The 15,142-nt window shown below is 49.9% G+C and overlaps 1 non-coding gene and 3 pseudogenes across 1 annotated transcript; 3 read left to right on the top strand and 1 right to left on the bottom strand.

The window, feature by feature from the left end:
* Positions 1-3,066: 3,066 nt before the first annotated feature.
* Positions 3,067-3,160, top strand: LOC119326998 (annotated as a pseudogene).
* Positions 3,161-3,221: 61 nt separating this feature from the next.
* LOC119327000 lies at positions 3,222-3,321 on the top strand. Its single transcript, XR_005158337.1, has one exon. It is a non-coding gene; the product is annotated as a small nucleolar RNA Z103 (small nucleolar RNA).
* Positions 3,322-3,642: 321 nt separating this feature from the next.
* Positions 3,643-3,742, top strand: LOC119326931 (annotated as a pseudogene).
* Positions 3,743-7,399: 3,657 nt separating this feature from the next.
* LOC119321712 lies at positions 7,400-14,495 on the bottom strand (annotated as a pseudogene).
* Between the last annotated feature and the right edge of the window lie 647 nt (positions 14,496-15,142).

Below are 15,142 nucleotides of genomic sequence, written 5' to 3'. Positions count from 1 at the left end.
GTTTTTATGTCGATGCATTTTATTTGATTGATTCGGCTCAATCTCGTCGTCTTCGTCCAGCTCACCACCATCACCGACGGCTACAAACATTAAAGGTGAGACCTCTCGCCTTCTCTTCTTCCCCCTACTCTGGTCATGTGGTCATCGGGCCATGGCTATTAAGGTTTTGTTGTACGGGGATATAATATATGCATAGTTAAGTATGGGTGGGATTCCTGCTGGCTAGTCAATTTCCCTGTAGCTACGGAAGGGCCCTGTTCTCGTTTGTTGTAGCCTCTAATGCCCACCAGGCACTACTACTTACTAGTTTCAATCATACACATGCAGGCTCTCTGCTGAGTTATTTGTCAATGACCAAGCATATGTGTGTTAGGAGCTTTTAAGTCTTGACAAGTCAAGCAACATGGATATTTTTATTGTGATCTGCACTATTGCCTCACCTAGATTATTTGTATAATGTTGTTGTTGCTCTGATCATGTATTTTATGCTAGCAAGCTTAGCTTTTCCCCCCTGTGGAGGTTGTCATGTTCATTTCATTACTCAAACATGGTCATGGTCTGCTACTGTACAATGTAAGCATGTTTCTTGCACTGAAATGAGCTTCTATGATACAATACTAATCATACATAGCTAGTCTCATTTCTAAACAACATGGCTGCTAGCATCCACTTATGATTTTTATGATCTGCATGTATAGATAAATTTAATTGTTTGCTTGCGTCTTTTCTACCTCATTTTCTTGTTGGATATAATGAGAAAAAACTGAACTTCTTGTTGTATGAAATTGGGCAGTTGGTCGGGATGTCTTGACTTCTACATCCGGCGGCAGTGTAGGTTGGGCTTGGTCTCATCGTCTTCGTTCAGCTCTCTACTTCGGTGGGCAAAAACAATGAAAGGTTACTAGACTAGATGATATTTGATTAAAGCCCCTTTTAGCAATGCATGTCTAGTGAGGTTTTCCAACGTGTATTGGATTCTTAGATGACGAGGAATATTGTCTTCTCCAGAACATAGAGGGCAAGTTCATTCTGGAGAGATCATAACTTCATGTCTAGTGACTTTATTTTCATGTGAAAAATGTCAATGCCTACTTGACAAGTGACTAGAATAATTAGCATTATGGAAATTCTCAGATTAGCTGGATTTCATGTGAACGTTAATCTTTCTCAATTTTGTGTGCTTTTCCTTGATATGGAGCTAGTGTAGTAGGATTTGTTTTTGTTCACTAACAGATGTGAGTTTTGGAATGGCTATTGCCTTGCTGGCTTAATCATTTATTTGCTGGTGTTTGTTGGTTCCCGATGCTATCTTACTCGACACTATGCAATCCACATGATTTTTCTGATCTGTGTGTATATATAAATTTAATGGTTTACAAGTGTCTTTTCTGCCTCATGAATGTAATGAGAAAAAACTAAACTTTTTTGCTGTATGAAACTGGGCAGTTGATTTGGAATGTCTTGCCTCATGCACTCCACCGGCCGTGTAGGTTGGGCTCGTCATCTTCGCCTAGCTCTCCACCGTGCCGTCGCTGCAAAACATTAAAGGTGAGTCCTCCCGAATCTCTTCTTCCCCTTGCTCTGCGACGACAATGTGAACTGCCTATGAATATGTTAGAATATTTTGAACTGCAACTCACTATTCAAAGCTATGATGTGTAGACAGATTGCATGGCTAGAGTTTCTGATGAAGATGGCCAAGTGGTGAGCTGGATCTTTTTTCATGAGTTGAGGTATGTACCGAGTAGCACGTGGTTGGTGTTCTCTTTCCATTTTCTTGCATGCTTGTGTGGAAAGTGGTGTGTGTTGCGGGTGCTAGTGTGCTACACTACTTGTCTGTTTGTCGTGCTCAGCTCGCTACTAGGTGCTGCTTACTGCTTGTTGTACTCTTCATTACTGCCTGCTTGCCGTGCTAGCTAGTGTGCTACACTACTTGGCTGCTTGCCGTGCTGAGTTCGCTACAGTAGCAACTGATTTATTCAGGTTTTCTTTAGCAAGGATATGTTTATTGTGATCTGCACTATTGCCTCACGTAGGTTATTTGTGTGATGTGGCTGTTGCTCTGATCATGTATGTATGCTAGCAAGTTTAGCTTGTTCTCCTAGTGGAGATTGTCATGTTTTTCCTTACTCAAATATGGTTCTGGTCTGCTACTATACATTATCAGCATGTTTCTTGTACCGAAAAGAGCTTCTATGCTACAATACTAGTCATACATAGCTAGTCTCATTTCTGAACAACATGATTACTAGCATCCACTTATGATTTTTCTGATAGATAAATTTAATGGTTTGCAACTGCCTTTCCTGCCTCATTTTCTTGCTGGATGTAATGCGAAAAAACTGAACTTTGTTGTTGTATGAAATTGGGCAGTTGATTGGGATGTCTTGCCTTCTACATCCGCCTGCAGTGTAGGTTGGGCTTGGTCTCATCGTCTTTCTTCAATTCCCCACCAGCGATGGCTGACGGGCACAAACAATAAAGGTGAGTCGTCGAGCTGGGGTACTGCAACATGGTTGTTTCTAGTTGCTACCGTGTACTAGACTAGATGGTACTCCCTCCGTCCCATAATATAAGAGCGGTTTTTACACTAGTGTAGTGTAAAAAACACTGTTATATTATGGGACGGAGGGAGTATTTGATTTAGAGCCCTTTTTACCAAGGCATGTCTAGTGAGGTGTGGTGCAACGTGTGTTAGATTCTTAGATGAGGAGGAATGTTGTCTTCTCCGGAACATAGAGGGCAAGTTCATTCTGGAGAGATCAGTACCTCATGTCTAGTGAATTTATTTTCATGTGAAAAATGTCAATGCCTAGTTAGCAATGACATTAGCATTATGGTAATTCTCAGATTAGCATCTAATTTTGTGGGCTTTTCCTTGATGGATACCATATGTAATGTTTGGGGAGTGCCTTGCTCTTGTGGCTTGCATTTGTGGAACCAATGGAATAATGTTCATACGTGCTGCAACAAAATAGAGTTGGCACGATGGACAAAAACACAAAATGCGTTGTTTTATCGCAGAATCACACCCATATCCTTCTCGCACACTGCTAAAAATTTTTAATGGACATGAGGATCCTTTCCCCAAATTATTTACTGTGATTATACTATGCAAAACTGCAATCCTTTATCAGAGGATTCCAAGCTAGAAGTCTATCTTGGTTTGTTTCACCTATTTCCTCTTCCCTATTTGATTTGTTTCATTTTTTAGAAGTTGATTGAATATGAGGATCCTTTCCCCAAATGATTGAATATGATAACCTTTATATTGTGTGCACATGTAATCCTTATCAGAGGGTTCGAGGCCATCTCTTTCGAACAATCTGCAAGGGACTGTTGAATCTAGGCATGTCATCCATTTGAATTATAGGGTCACATTTGTTCTGAATTTTGTGTGATTTGTCATCTGGCTGAACTTGCGTTTTGTTTGTGTTGCGTCATCCGGTCATTGCGATGATCAATCTTTGAGTAGGATCAGTTCCTAGTGGACTTGTTTCCTTGAAGCAACGTCATCTCGTTGTAACCTGAGTTCGCTCCTCTTGTTTGCCCTCCGAGTTCTCTCTCCCAGGGAATGAGTGGCTCTTACATACATGCACATGTCACGCAAAAATGGCCGTTAACACTTGGTGTTTTGATTTTGACAACCGTGATGAGCCAATTTACAGTTACAGACCTGTAATGACTCATGCGGAAATGATCGCATGGTCAAATAACATCTAAGGGACGCTGCTCAGTTATTTGTCAATACTGATCATACATAGCTAGTCTCTTTTCTGAACAACATGATTACTAGCATCCACTTACGATTTTTAGGCTCTCTGTGTATAAATTTAATGGTTTGCTTGTGTCTTTTCTACCTCATTTTCTTGTTGGGTGTAATGAGAAAAAACTGAACTTTTTTGTTGTATGAAATTGGGCAGTTGATTGGGATGTCTTGCCTTCTGCGTCCGCGGACAGTGTTGGGCTTGGTCTTATCATCTTCGTTCAGCTGTCCACGGTGATGGGCACAAACATTAAAGGTGAGTCCTCGAGCTGGCGTACTGCAACATGGTTGTTTCTAGTTGCTAATGTGTACTACCTCCGTTCCTAAATATATGACGTTTTGGCAATTCAATTTGAACTGCCAAAATGTCATATATTTAGCAGCGGAGGTAGTACTAGAATAGATAACATTTGATTTAGATCCCTTTTTACCAAGGCATGTCTAGTGAGGTGCTGTGAAACGTGTATTGGATTCTGAGATGATGAGGAATGCTGTCTTCTCCAGAACGTAGAGGGCAAGTTCATTCTGGAGAGATCAAAACCTCATGTCTAGTGACTTTATTTTCATGTGTAAAATGCCAATGCCTACTTAGCATTTACAAGTGGCTAGAATAATTAGCATTATGGAAATTCTCAGGTTAGCTGAATTTCATGTGAAAGTTAATCTTTCTTAATTTTGTGGTCTTCTCCTTGATATGGAGCCAGTGTTGTAGGATTTCTTTTTGTTGGCTAACAAATGTGGGCTTCGGAATGGATATTACCTTGCTAGCTTAATCATTTATTTGATGGTGTTTGTTGGTTTGATCGGAAGCCCTTTTCCTATCTTACGACACTATTGTGCAATCCGCTTACGATTTCTGATATGTGTGTATAGTTAAATTTAATGGTTTGCAAGTGTCTTTACTGCCTCATTTTCTTGCTTGATGTAACGAGAAAACTGAATGTTTTTTTGCTGTATGAAATTGGGCAGTTAATTGGGATCTCTTGCCTCATGCCCAAGCTGACGAGGAGGACATCGTCGAGTCTGACTTTGACGTGGACAACGCCGCCTAGCACAAGGTTCATCTCCTTCTCGGCTTGCACTCATAAATGGTTCTTCTTGTACTGTGTATGTATGTATGTTACAGAATAATAAGCAGCTCGGTCAGGGCTGGGTTGGGCTGGGCTGCCTGCCTGCCTGGTTTGTAGATTACCAGGGCAGGGCTGAGTTGGGTGAGGTATATCCCGGGGCTCGGTTTGCTGCTTGATTGATGCCACTCGACTTCTATCTAGGTTCGTGCTTGTGCAGAAGTATGAGAAATTCTGTAATTTGTGTAGGCTAGTTTGGGTGATATCTCTGGATCATGTTGAGGTTCTGGATGAGGCTAGTTTGGGTGATATCTCTCTGGATCATGTTGATGGCCATGCACTAGCTACGTAGGCTGTTTTGCGGTGTTCCACTTTGCACTTGATCTAGCTCACATTTTTTTTCTGGGAGAGAACTAGCTCACTGTTATTATCACCTACAATTGCTACTGGATAGACACTGTTTAGTTGCGGCTCCTCTGCTTGGTGGACTAAACTGGACGCACAAAATGTGTCAACTTTCTATGGCAGAAGCTTGATTTGAAATCTGATAAAAATTGTAGTTTTTTATCTTTAGTTTGCTGGATCATAATCATTTAGATGTAGCTTCCTGTAGCACCGAGAAGAGTAGGCTTCTTGTGGCTCCAGCTTTTTCCTGGAATGCCGAGAACAATAGGGGGTTAGAAAAACAAAGCAAGCAAAGCTGATTGAGGAACTTGGACTGGGCTAGCTTCTTCCTGTAGTTGTTTGGTTGTGTTTTGTTGTAGTGTTGACTCTGTAAGATATGCTTGCTTGCCATTGTGGTGCGGAGAGCTGGTAACTGGCCGCTGATTAATTAATTGATGATCTTGTTCTCTCTTTGTCTCTTTGCCTAGGTAGGGGCCTGGAGCCACAACCGCAGGAGGGCGAGGGCTCGGAGACGAATGATGTTGTAAATCTTAGCATGTCGTATGGTTTTTGGTTGCTGCTGATGGTGGCTGGCTCTCCTTAGCTTGTGGTGTGACTGAAGAAGAGAAGGAGGTGGGCGTCGGGATGGTGAACCTGAGGCCGCCATGATGATGGATGGACTTGCTGTTGTTGTTCGTCAAGATTAGTTACTGTAGTTCTTTTGAGAACTGTTGTGTTGATAGGATGGATGCATTGGAGTAGATATGTAGGAAGGTAATAGCTCTTAGATATCAGCAATCCTGGTAATGGTAATGGTGGATGGTATAGGATGAGGCAAAGGGCACAAGCAAGTTGTTGTATTTGTACTCTCAACTATAAATATGTGATATATAATGTCTCTGGGTGCATTTCTATCCGATGAAGCGTTATGCTGCCAAAATTTCTAGTGAAAATTCCCCTGACTTGTTCAAATTTCGTCCTTATTTGTAAGAAAACAAAACCTTTAGGGTGCTGATTGAAAAATGGTTGTCCTTGGTTATAGGGAACCAAAACCTTTAGGGGGGCAGATCCGAGTGAAGACCTTGTCTTCGGTCGGTGGCCGGAGCCGGTGATGACGCCCTTCATGCATTTGAAAACTTCTTACTCACTTGGCAGTTGATTGGGATGTCTTGCCTTCTACGTCAGTTGATTGGGATGTCTTGCCTTCTACGTCCGCCTGCAGTGTAGGTTGGGCTTGGTCTCATCGTCTTTGTTCCGACGGGCACCGGCCCAAATTTGGGTCGGTCACCGCGCGACCGTAAGATGCAACATCAGCTGGCCGTCAGATGTGGTCGCTGCTTCGTCGTTCTCCTCAATCGTTCTCCTGCAGAAATTGCAACCGCCGCGAAGAGGACAGGCTGCAGCGAGCGCCATTGACCTCCACCGTAATCCGCCGCCAGGCGATCGGGCTCGAAGCACCGCAGCACACCCGGGCTCGCCGCCGGCCGCCGGCGGTCGCCGCCCTCGCAAATCCTATCCCCGCGATTCTAAAAAGAAATTGCTCCATGGAGCTTGTAGCACAGATCCTCGCCGGTTCCAGCGCGAAAAACCTCGTCTACAACCTTGAAGCTACCGCCGCGTCGCCATCCTCGTCCTCAGGCAGCCGCTCGTCGTCCCAGCATCCACCCCATCGTCGCATTACAATGCTTATTTACTCGTATCAATCTGTGTACATGGTTGTAGCATTTTCCCTCCACCATTGTAGCATCTTCGTTCTCGTCCTTCTATCTTATACCAGTACCCATTGTAGCATCTGCCGGTTGTAGCATTTTGCAGTATGTTTGTACCAAAACATGATGCTGATTGTAGCAAAAATCAGAATATCGTTTTGCGATGTAGCAAACCACGATGCCGGTTGCAGCCGGATTGGATGCCGGTAGTAGCAAATTGCAACGCCGGTTGTAGCACGTAGCAAACATCCGCGATCCTGTCCTCACCGCCCACGGTCACCATGCTTGCCGCCTGCGGTCAGCCACGGTTGTAGCAAAAAAGAAAGTCAGAAGTAGCACAAAGCGAATTCGGTTGTAGCAAAAAAGCATGTCGTTGGTTGCGCGTTATAGCTTCCCTCAACGCTGGTTGTAGCTTCCCCTCCAGGTGGTTGTAGCATTCGGCCAGGGGCGACCAGCCGAGCGCTCGGCCGGTCGTCCAGAGGGAAACGTTTCCCTATCGATGAACTGTTTTCTTTTGAGTTTCCTATAAGTGTCCACTCGAATAATTTTATGGCTAAAATACAATTAGTGCCACAAGGCTATACGAAACTCCTGTACTAGCATTCCTCTGCAAATGCGTTCTACTACTACAAAATTAAACTAGTACTACTAGAATCTACTGCTGCAACTGAGAGGCCGTTGGCATTGTCTCCTCCACGGCGGCTGCTGCCCCCTCGATCCTCTGCTCGAACGACTCACTGATCTTCGACGCCGGCGTCCCCTCCGGCGAAGAGCCGGCGTTCATCTCGGAGCTGATGTACACGCTCAGCGGGCTGGTCGCTTCCATGGCATGTTGATGCTCCTCCCCACTGTCCCTCGGCGGCATGCTCGCGTCGCCGGCGCCGCCGTTCCATCTTGGCGTCCTGCCCGCAGAGTCGTTGCCGTTCCTGGGGGACCCGTCGTTCCACGTCTTGAAGGTGGGGGACTTGAGGTCCTTCCTGTCGAAGTGCTGCGGCCACGCGCGCAGCCTCCGCACCGACACGCTCCCGGAGCCGGCCTCGGCCTCAGCCTTCGCCTCCGCCTCCCGGAGCTCCTCGCGCTCACGGTACGCGAAGATGGCGAGGTAGAGCAGCAGCATCAGGGTGGATACGACGCCGGTGATGAGGAACAGCCCGCCGAAGCTCCAGAAGCTAAGGTTCGACGAGCCGCCGCCGCCGCCGATGCCGTCCAGCGCGTTCTGGCATGCGCCGGGCTCGCCGAACCACGCCTTCTCGATGTGCGCCATCTTGTCCCCCTCCGCCAGCTTCAGGATCTCCCGCGACACGTCCCCCGCCATGGGCGACCCCCTCGGGAACACGAACCCGAAGCCGTCCGTCTTGTAGATGGGCCCCACCTGCATGTATCCGTCGCAGTGCTGCGAGAGGAACGTCTTCAGGTACGGCATCTCGTCGAACACCGCGTCCACGCCGCCGTTCGCCGAACCCTTGGACAGCGCCACCGCGTACTGCTCCACCGTGCTGTACTTCTTCATCCTCCGATCGTCGAAGCCCATTTTCTTGAGCATGGGCTCGATGAAGGTGCCCTCCTGGTACCCGATGTATTGGCCGCGCCTCTGGAGCTCCTTCACGTCCGTCACCGTCGGCCGGAGCTGCTGGACCGTCAGCAACTCAGCATCGACGTCAGGCTCGCCGTGTAGCTCGACGTCAGGATCAGCACCACGAACACCCATATGATCACCACAAATCTCGACAGGTTGCTCTCCAGCTTCTCCTCTGTAAAAACAACATCAAGGTTGATTATGCAGAGTTCTTCAAGAAGTCCGCAGAATTGAGATGATGAGATGGTTATCAAGATGCCTACTGTGTGCGAAGACGAGGGTGGAGAAGCCGAAGTAGAAGATGAGGCCGAACTGCTGCGACGGCGTGCCTCGGAACTCCGGGTTGATGCGGTGCTCGATGACCCACACCACGAAGCCGGTGAAGCAAAAGAAGGCGAGGCTGGTGAGCCAGAGGCTGGTGGTCAGTGGCTGTAGAAAGATCCACATGCTGGCGCTCGTGTCCGGCCGTGTCGCCACCACCATTGCCCACCCGGACTCCGTGAACGGCACCGTGAAGTCCACCTTGTCCATCCTGCTCGCTCTGATCGTCACGTCCCCCACCGCCATGTCCGCCTTCCCCTCGCTCACCTGGTCCACCAGCATCTCGTACGACTCCGAGCTGTCGTTGTAAGGCACGTAGCGGTAGCTTACCGGGTAGGGAAGATTCTTCATCACCGCGTCGAACACGTCGATGCAGTACCCGGTGATCTTCGGCGTCGTCGAGTTCTCTGAGAAGACGTCCACGAACTGCTTGAACCCGTGCTTCACCGGCACAGCGACATTGAGCACCCGCTCGTTCTGCGACGCCGTCCAGCCTCTAGGCGGGGACAGCATCTCGCCCGGCCAGAGGATGGGTTTCAACTGCCGTGCAGCCTTGCCGCTGCTGACTTTAAGGTCGCGCGAGATGCCGGACTCCGGCGTCCAGTACCCCACCGTCATGGCACCGTTCCCGATAATGTTCACGATCTCGTACGCCGCCACCTGCAGCTGCCCGTCTACCAGCTTGAACCTGCCTGCCATCCCGTCGAAAGTCGTGTTTAGCACCGCCCTGAGAAGCGCTTCTCCGGTGGCCGACACGCCGAGACGGTCCAGGTCTGGGCGCGCCGTGCTACTCTGCGGTGTGCGGAATGCCGGTCCGGGTACGCTGGCCACCTCAGCCGCCGCGGCGATCGCCCAGGCCGTGTCGTACGACCAGAGCCTGATCACGGTCGCGTCGTTGAGGAGGTCATCGTCGGAGGCCGGGTTCTTCCTCCGGAACCTTGCCCTGAACCGCGCAGAGAAGTTCTTGACTTGCTTCGTGTACTTCACGTGAGGCCGGAGGCTGACGACGCCCTGCATGAAGTCGAGGTCCTCGGGGTCGAACCTGTCCAGGAAGCTGCCGACGCCGTCGGCGGCAACCCAGGCGTAGCCGCCGGACATCATCCCGGCCTTACTCGCCCGCCGGAAGAGCCGCACGGCGAGGTCATGCGTCGCGTGCACGACGAACACGCGCGTTGGCATCGCCCTGAGGCGGTAGAGCAGCGCGTCGAGGGCGTCTTCGTCCGCGCCGCTCGGCACAGCCACGCGGTCCACGATCGCCGCGCCATCTACGCTCTGGAGCGCGTCGGCGAGCGCCGGGAGGATGCCGGCGCCGTACGGGGAGTCCTCGTGCAGGACGGTCACGGCGCGCCACCCGAAGCTTGCGAGGACGGCAGCGACGGGGGTGGCCTGGAAGGAGTCGTTGGCGGCGGTGCGCACGAAGTACGGCGTCTGCGCCGGGGAGAGAGACGGGGAGGTGGCAGAGTAGGAGAGCACGGGGACGTGGGCGCGGCTGCCGAGATGGGCGACGAACTCCGCCTCCGCCGATGTCTTGGGCCCGATGATGGCCTGCACCTGGTCATTTTTTATCAGGTCCAACGCTGCAACAACAACACAACACAAGCAGAGTATCAGGCCCGAAAGAGCGATAAAAAATGAGTCAGATTGAGGGCAAATTAACATTTTATGTGTTTTTGTCAACAACAAAAGAACATTTAATCTATCAGTGTGAAACAATATTCAACTACGTTTTAAAAGGCTTATAGTTTTTTAATATACAAAACTCTGAACAAATACAAAAAAATGGAAATATTAATACGCAATCTAATATATTTTTATATTATACTCCCTCCGTCCAAAAATACTTGTCGGAGAAGAGAGTGTACCTAGACGTATTTTAGTTCCAGATACACCCATTTTAATCCATTTCTCCGACAAGTATTTCCGGACGGAGGAATACCTATCTAGTATTGTAGTTGTTGAGAGCTTTTACTACAATTTTGGTCAAATTAAACTTTGCACTGTTCGACTTCAAACAAAACTTATATGCCTTCCTTTCGAGCACGAATGGAGTACACTGTTAGCTGAATGAAATGATGAAGATCCAATTTTGAGAAAAGATGCTGCTAGCTTGGACTACACTGCTAGATTGGTGCGGATATGGTTGCTGCCGTAGTTTGTTGATCACTGATTTGATCGCTTCGGAGTATTCTTTTTCTTTTTTTAGTCCACTAAGGCATAGCTTCGGTAATGTTTGACTTTGCTAGTTGCCGGTGTGATTTTCGTGTGTGTGTGTTGGTGTTGGCTGTGTGCATCCTAGCTATGCAGAGGTCGGGTGTGGGCTCATTGTGTTTGTATTCACTTGATGCTTCATTTTGAGTTAATAAAATCCACCCTTTATCGAAAAAAAAGCTTGGACTGCATGCTTTGGGAGCCACAAGATTGTTTTTTGAGCGAGGACCCTACGCCCTCGTCGCCCTCCCGCTAGGGCGGCTCGGGTGAAAACCCTAGCCGCCGTCGCCAGGCACGTCCATCCTTCCCCTTCCCTCCGCCGCCGCCAGAGGAGGTCGCCGGGCAAAGCCCCAGGCGGCTGATGGCGGCAGCGGAGGCTCTCTTCCCTCCCGTGCCAGATGAGGTGAGGCGGGTCACCCATGGCGCGGGGGCGCTCTCCCCCGATCTGCGTCGCCGCGGTGCCTTAGGCGACGGCGCAAGGCGACAGCGTGGTGCTGGGCGGGGGAGCCGGAGCGGCGGCTCCAAGGAAGAGCTGGTGGCGCCGACCGTTCGATGGGCTCGCGAGCATGGCGACCTTGGTCGCGGTGGCTGGGGGCTCGGCCTGTCGGCGGCGGCTGTTTCCCGGGGCGGCGGCCCTGAAAGGTGGCGGCGGGTGAAGCTCGGGCTTCCCGCAACGGCATGGCGTGGTGCTATCCCTATCCAAGGCGGATCTGCATCGCCGATCTCGTGATTTTGCCGCGGATTGGTTCAGATCAGAGACGGTGATGAGCGTACGGGATCGATCTCGGCGGCTCTCGCGGTTTGGCGAGTGGAGTAGGAGTCCTCCTCCCAGGCTCCAGTGGTGGCGCATTCAGGCAGTGGCCGGTGTGCCAGGGCTCCTACGGTGGCACTGCTGTTGCGGTTGGTCGCCGGATCTAGGCGGCTAGATCTGGGGCTTTGAAGGCGGTCGAGACAGTGCACAGGTTGTCGGGTGGATGTCTTGGGACGGATCCGAGTGAAAACTTGGTCCTCGGCCGTTGGTCGGAGCCGGTGATGACGATGCCCTTATCATCGTTTCCTTCATGAAGGAATCATCGAGGTACAAATCCCAAACCCACCCAATACCTCCGGGGGAAACCCTAGATCAGTTGATCGGATGACGGCGGCATTCATGTGTCGTTACCCCCTGGGGGCGACATTCTTGGAGATGCACTCGGACTCGAGGGACCAGCGGATGGCTTCTTCGGTGGAGCGGTGTTTCTTTCTACATATTCATGGCGGCGGCTCTTGGCGGCATGGAGCAGCGGAGACTTGGCGTCAGATGTGTGGTGATGGACACGCGCAGGAGGTCGACGCTGTCTAGTATCATGGTGGCGTTAGCGGCAGCTAGACCGGGCAAGGTCGATGCAGCAGTACAGCTCTGAAGATGGATTGGTGGTAGGTAGCTGCGGCGGCCTCATACCCGGAATGGCGTCCTGGTTGAGGAGCACGCCGGACTGGTGGGTGCCCATACCCGGCAGGCGTCCTGGTTGGGACCTCAGGTCTTAGATGTTAGGTTTGACTGCAAAGTCTGTTTGGTATTAGGCCCAGACTATCAGCGCCCCTTCATCAACTGGATAGGAGTAGCGACAGATTTTGCTTAGACGGTGGTTTTGGTCTTACTGTTGTACGACTTTGTAAGATCTCGTGTTAATAATTAATAATATGGCCGTATGCATCATCCCGATGCAGAGGCCCGGGGCATTCCTCCTTTTCTAAAAAAAGCACGTGGCGAAGCAAAGGTGTATCAACTGATGAGCGACGATGATGAAGAGATGATGAGTGGCCATGACAAGTAGAGTTAGCGTAGAGAGATTTTCAGCATTAAATACTGGACGACTGGAGCTAGCATTCCACTCTGGTGACTCGTTGGATGATGCACATGCGTCCACATGATTGCTGTCACACCAGTTGAAACTTGGATCCGATGCATGAGGGTGCAATCAAAGAGTTGGAATGGATAGTGGTATAGTAAGATCTGAGAGGCATCTCTGTCGTACGTTGTCGTGCCCACGCTAACATTTGGTGCTACTCGGGGTACGGGGCTAAGCTAAACCAATCTATCGGTCCCGATCGATATGATGGACTCACCGTGAGTACGCTACTAGTAGTAGTAGCTAGCTTGACCAGCTCGCGGGCTAGCACGTGCACGCGGTGGAGAAGGCGACGTGCATGCATGGCAATGGCATGGAGCTGGAGGAAGAAGCTGTAGGTGTCTCGACTCTCCACAATAACAAAGCTTATCCCGCAGCCCCCACGATGAAGATCAACCCCCACAATAACAGAGCTGGAGCAAGAAGCTGTAGGTGTCTGGCTAGGATACCGATCAAGTAACAGACATGCTGCAGACGTGTACATCAACTGAGCTTTACGGGTGCTTGGCGCCCAGTCCCACTAGTTAAAATCAGGGGGCCGGTTAATTAGGAGGAGATGAGGAATTATTTAGCCTAATTCAAAAAGGACGAATCAGCTGATCCGTGAAGTCCCGTTGCTCTAGTCTGTGTGTCTAGCATTTTTGGTAAGGCGGTCCCGTCGTTCTCGTCTTGGCGAGGCGACAAAATGGCGGTTTTCAGAGACTGGGCAATACGACAGTTCTAGGCCATGTGGGAGGCAGCGCGCACCGCACAAGACAACAGATCGAGTGAGTGATACAGACGATTCGAACCCCCCCGTACAGTACAGTACAGTACGTATGTATCGGCAGCCACTAATCAGTGAACTGGCTAGGTGACCAAGACGAAACATGCATGCTAAAATCTTTTCGTAAGAAAAAGAAACCGCTAAGCGAATGCGCAATTATTGCGTGCCTACCTACCATGCTGGGAATGAAACGATCAAACGGATGAGCCTATCTAGAGCAGTATTGGAAAACTCAAGACGGAAGATGGTGGTCGAGACGAGCGTGCGATCTCAAGTGTTATCGCGGCGTAATTAAGAGCTTGATTAGAGAAGCAAGATTCATTTCAGCATGCATGAAGCGAAAGAGCTTATGATTAGAGAAGCATGGAGCTAGATAGGTCGAACATGTGTGTGCGGCTGCGGCAGGGGAGGGACGAGGGAGGGTGCTTACCGGCGGAGGCGGCGCCGACGACCTCCCCTTTGGAGTCGCTGAAGCGGAGCTCCACCCGCGCGGCCGACTCCGGGTGCGCCGCGTAGTAGTCCTCCACCGCCATCTGAATGCCGGTCCGCCGCCTCAGCGACACCGCCGACGACGCCTTGGTCGACCAGTCCATGATCACCCCGACGCGCACGGGCACCGGCGCCGCCACGGTCTGCGCCGTCGCCACCCGCAGCGAGCCCGTCGGGTACTGCCCGACCAGCGCGGTCACGACGAGCAGGGGAGCGTAGAGAAGAGAAGAAGGCGAGGGCGCCCGCACCATGGTCTTGCAACTTGGGAAGAAGCTACGGGATGCGCGATCTGACTGATGCCCGCTGGACCTGGACGGGTCTCGCCCAGCCTCGCGCGCACCCACCCGGCCGGCGACTTGTATTCCGGTGGCGTTTGAAAAGGGATAAGTATATTTTTTGTCCCTTTATCGATAGTAGACAAGAAGAGCTATAGGAAGTACTCCTATGTAAACTTTTATAAGAACGTTTAGATCACTAGACTAGTAATATAAACGCTCTTATATTTCTTTACAGAGGGAGTAGCAAGGAATCCCACGTGAACCATTAGCTAGAATACTGCTATCAAGGGATGTTATTACAGGTACAACCCTATTTTCGTCACTGTATAGAGGCATTCGAGGTTTCATAGACAAAGGTTAGACAGATGGAAAAAAGCTAAGTTAGATAGTAAGAACTTGGTAATTGAGGGTTGGCCAAAGCAGGATCTATGGTTCAGTTGCTTTTCTTCTCCTGATTTTCTGATCCAAATCCTATTTCATTGATTTTCTGACTGGAATTCCAGAAGGAAAACTAGGAGAAATTGACTGGAAATGATTATCCCATTTCTTGCTTTCCCAACCGGAACAGCAAACTAGTAGGAAAGGATCTGTTATTTTGGAGTTCTGTCCCAACCTTCGTTCAATTATCCGGGCTCCACTTCGTCTTGAAGAAAACCGCTTTCCCTTTCTTTTCTTCCCTAGCACCC

The sequence above is a fragment of the Triticum dicoccoides genome, chromosome 6B (assembly GCF_002162155.2).
Source record: "Triticum dicoccoides isolate Atlit2015 ecotype Zavitan chromosome 6B, WEW_v2.0, whole genome shotgun sequence".
NCBI lineage: Eukaryota > Viridiplantae > Streptophyta > Magnoliopsida > Poales > Poaceae > Triticum > Triticum dicoccoides.
The sequence above is the reverse complement of the archived record's forward strand: the minus strand, read 5'-3'. Positions and strand labels throughout refer to the sequence as shown.